Genomic DNA, 5206 nt, shown 5'->3' on the forward strand with positions numbered 1-5206 from the left:
AAAGATATTTTCATAAAGATTGATTGTCTAAATGAGCAAAATTAAAAGCAATAGCCTGAAGTGCAAACGGTTTTGGATTCCTTAAGAGAAACAATCTATTTAGATTGTCACAGTAGTTAAAGTTATCTAGGGCTTCCATGGAGGCTGTAATTTAAGTCAGAGGAAATAACTATTATAAAACATTGATAATAGGAGCCATGTGTTGAGTGGTTAGTTGTTCACTTAAAATCTCTCCTAATTTTTGTATACATTTCAAACTTTTTTATCACACAGAAGCTAAATTTTTAAAAATTTATTAATACTTACACATTTAGGGAGAAAGACTTTTTCTCATCCCCAGGAGACCAATGTTAAGGAAGACAGAATTACTCAAGAATGCTGAAATTAAAGAAATTTCTGACATATATAGAGTCTTTAGGGTAATGGACTCTTTTAACTTTGATTTTCTAAAGAATAATATAATTTGAATTCTGCATTCCTATATAATTTATCCCCTACCTTCCCACTCCTGTTTAAAGTAATCACTGCGGCAGGCACTAAAAACTCTCACATCTTAATTCATTTAATTTCTTAATTTGATACATGTATAAGTCAGGATTTTAAAATAAAAACAGAACAAAGAGGATATTTGTTTGTTTATTTCATGAACTTGGCTGATGAAATTATGTAGGCTGGCAAGTTCCAAGGCATGGTGAGAGAATCCAAGCTAGAGATGCAAGAGAGTTCATGTTTAGTTCCAGCTCAAGTCCCAAAGACCTGAGAACCAGGAAAGCCGATGGTGGAGTTCCAGTCCAAATGCTAAGAGGCTGAAGCTACAGGAGGACTTGTTGCTTCACATCTAACATCAAGGCGGTGGGGGCAAAAGCAGATGTTTTAGTTCATAGGCCACTCAGCAAAACTTCTCTTTTATTTGTGGTAATCCAGTCTTTTTCTCCTATCAGTCCTACATCCAATTAAACGAGCCTCAGACATTAGGAAGGGCTGACTGGTTTACTTAGTCTATTGACTTTCAAATATTAATTTCATTCAAACAATGATAAAATTAACTTTGCATGTTCAACCCTTGTCACCTCTGTACTCACACTTGTCTCCTTAAGTCAAATTCAATCTCCAAATGAAGACAGGATCATAGCGCCACCCGAAGAACTATCCTGTGTGTAACTGAAAATGCACTAAGAAATTAAAATACGTGATCAACTTTATTCTTCTTAATACACTGTAAGGTAGAAACTGTGAATTCAACTGAATATGCTATGGAAATACTGTTATATAAAGTCAATGATCTTAAGGTATGGTAAGGAGATAGGCAAGTGAAAACACCGAACATAATTGCTTAATACATATATGTGTATAAATATATATTCATAATAAATGAGGAATAATTTATAATAATAGCCTTCATTTCTGTAACTGATCACATGCAAAGATAATATTTATAACTATTTTTTCCTCTACTCATTCTATATTCTTTTACTTTCAGCAAATACCTCATGTAGTAATGGTTTCTTACCTGATGAAATGATTAAATCTTATTTTTTGAAGTTTCTGATCAATTGGGAGCCCTGCCTAAATTGGATTACTACTGGAATGATCATTTTGTAATTTTTCTATTGAATTTAAACAGGGCACATGATAGTGTTAAGAGACACTCCAAAGAATAGCCTAATTCCAGATACACTCTTCCTTACATCTCGGCAATCAGCATCGCTCTCCTCAGACAACACCATCGCTCTATTTTCCTGTTGATTCAAAGGCAAGATGAGACTAAAGTGTCCTGGAAATACCTCCACTTCCAGTTTAATAAAATCTTTGGTATGTTTCCTAATGAAAGCATGTCTCCTTCTGGAAGTAAGACTTCTACCCCAATGAGAATAAGGTCACACACAGAGGAAGCAGAATCTTTGCTACTGAGTCATTAGGAGGAATAGTGCAGCTGCTCACGTTTCCATCCCGTAATTTCTGGACCTGTGAATCCTTCCTACTGCAGGGATCACATTACATTTTGGATAATAATTTCAAGCATATCCACTCAAGGCTTTCTGGAGGATTTTGCTAAAGCCCTGCAAGGTGTTGTCACATGGACAGCATGGAGAGTCCTCAAAAGGCCATTAGATGCACAGCGAAGAGGAGAATAAATATTTATAAGCAGTTACCAAAGAGAAATTCAAGATAGTAAAAATTCTATTGAAAATATGGCACCAGACATGACCAGTGTAAGGACAGGGTACAAGAGCTAAAATACAAGGTAAATGTCAGTGAGTAACTAATGAGAGACACCTTAAAAACAGTAACAGAACTTAAATGGATCCAACAGCTGCTAAGTGAATGGAGAGGACTAATATTACATTAATTTTAATTAGTGAAAATCATAAGAGCATACGTTACAGGTAAAATCTATTTTCTTAAGTTGTAATAAAAAAATTATAAATATGTGAAAAGAATGTAACAAGCAAATAAGTAAGGCATACTGAGCCCCAAACATTCGTAATCAGAAAAAGACCATCCACGTGATAACCTACTAAATATTCAGAAGTTTAAGACAGCAACAGAATTTTAAAAACTACCTTTTCAAGATCGATGGAGAAATAAGATATTTCCATGATAAAGAGCAACTAAAGAAATTCATGACTATCCTAGAAAAAGATAATGATAATAACAACCCTAAAACTTTCAATAAAATGTGTACACTGAGCAGGTGAGCAGTTAAGTGGAAGGGCAAAAAAGGGAATCAAAAACAGGCAAGTATTTCACTGACAAGAATAAGTCATTGAATTTAGTGAGGGGGTCTGAGGTTTTTTTTTTTTTTTTTTTTTTTTTTTTTTTCAGTTCTAGACAGAAGTCCTCTGCTTGAGGGGCATTTGGCTAAAACTTTTCTCACTCTATAGGTTGTATTTTCACTTTGATGGATGATTATTTCTATAGATGTGCAAAAGCATCTTAATAACAAGAGATTTCGGTTGTTGATTCTTTGAAGTTATTTCCTCAGCAATCGTTGGTTTTGTTCATGAACTATCTATCTGTACCTATGTCTTCAAGATTTTCTTGTACTTTCTCTTCCTGTAGATTTGGTGTTTCTATTTTAATATTTGGATCTTTGATCTATTTTGACTTCAGTGCATGGTGATGGAAATGGATCTAGTTTTTCTTCAGCATGTAAAGAACCAGTTTTACCAACACCACTTATTAAAGAGGCGATCTTTCTTCCAGTGAACATATTTAGGTCCTTTGTCAAAAATGTGGTGGTTGAATGTGTTTGCAGTTGTGTGTGCACATTCTAATCTATTTCACTGGCCTTCAGATCTGTTTTTTTTTTATCAGTATCATGCTGATTTTATCACAGTAGCTTTGTATGATAATTTCAAGCCAGGGATTGTGATTCTTCCTGCCTTGCCTTAGTTTTCCAGGATTGTCTTTGCTATTTTAGGTATCTATTAGTTCCAGATGAATTTTAGGAGTGTTTTCTCTAGGTCTGTGAGGTATGATAATGGTATTTTGATCAGGATTTCATGAAATCTGTATAACAATTTTAGGAGTAACACCATTTTCACTATGTTGGATCTTCCTATCCATAAGCAAGGGATATGTTTCCATTTTTTTTGTATCCTCTTCAATCTCCTGTTTTCAAAGTAAAAAAAAAAGTACTTTTCAATATATACACCCTTTACTTCCTTTTTTAGATGGATTCCTAAGTATTTCATTTTTGGATGGTATTGTGAAGAGTGTGGTTTCCTGATTTCTCTCTCAGTGAACTTGTAATTTATATATAAGCATACAATAGATTTTTGAGTGTTGTATCCAGCTATGCTACTGAATTTTGTTGTTAAATCTAGAATATTTTTGGTGGAATTTTGGGTGGTCTTCTATGTAGAGTATCTTGTCACCTGTGAATAATGATAATTTAACTTCTTCTTTTCCTGTCCTTGTTCCTTTATTTCTTTTTCTTGGGTATCTGAGATAAATGCACACTTCTCAGATAAAGATATGCTAATGGAAAATGAATATATGAAAAATTTTCTACATTAACTGTCATTGAAGGGGCATAAATTAAAACTCTATCTCACAGTGAAATTCTATCTCACTATAGAAAGAATGACTATGAGCAAGAAATCAACTAATAAGAAATGCTGGAGGGGTTGTAAGGAAAAAGGAATCCTTATCTACTATTGTTGGTGACAGTGTAAACTGGTGCAGCCACTTTGGAAATTAGTGTAGAGATTCCTCAAAACTTTGGATTAGAGGTCCCATTTGATCCTTTCTGGGTATCCCCCCAGAAAAATTAAAAGTATAATACCACAGCAATACATGTGCACCATGTTTATAACAGCACAATTTATAATAGCTGAATGTTGTAAACAAACCAAAGGCCTATCAGCTGAAGAATGGTTTCAAAAACATGTAGTATTTTTATGCAGTGGAGTACTACTTGACAATGAAGAATGAAAACTTGAGACTTTTGAAGGTAAATAGATGCATTTGTAATCATTCTCACAAGTGAAATAAATCAGCTTTACATGTATAAATATCCTATTGTCCCCTGGTGTAAGAAACTGAAAGAGTAAATAAGTTCTTCAACGTTCAATAGATATTGTGAAATGAGAAGAAATTGTTCAAAAGAAAAAAGAACTAGGATGTGTGAAAAGGGAAAGGACAATAGGGAAAGGGAAAAAAGCAGGTCAGTTCTGCTATCAGTGTCTCTTAGTTCATTAAAAGGAAGGTTTATGTCAATATCAGTTAGAGAAATTTCACCTTGAGCAGCTGCTTTAAAGATAACAATATATAATGTATTAGCTATAGTTATTCTCCCATTATTTTGATATGAAATTTTATTTTACCTTTTTTCCATAAATTACAAAACAATAAGTCAATACCTTTCAGTGATAGTTGTCAATAAGAATGGCTTCAATTTCCCAATCAAAAGACATAACTTGACAAAATGGATCAGTAAACAAAGTTCAGCAGTATGCTACGTATGATGGACTTAACTGAAAACAAGTTCAGAGAATAAAAATGTCAAATTTTAAAACAATATTACATTTATTAAGAACCTTAAAACAGGCAGAAGTAGGTATCCTATTTTCAGATAAAGTGTACTTCAAATCAAAACAGATCAGAATAGGCAAAGAAGATAACTACATTATTGGCTAAAGTAACAATTCATCAGGAAAAGATACCCATCATAAACGTTATTCACCAAACAAAAATATAT

Source organism: Cavia porcellus, unplaced genomic scaffold, assembly GCF_034190915.1.
Source record: "Cavia porcellus strain 051 isolate PalLab524CR breed Dunkin Hartley unplaced genomic scaffold, mCavPor4.1 scaffold_1, whole genome shotgun sequence".
Lineage (NCBI taxonomy): Eukaryota > Metazoa > Chordata > Mammalia > Rodentia > Caviidae > Cavia > Cavia porcellus.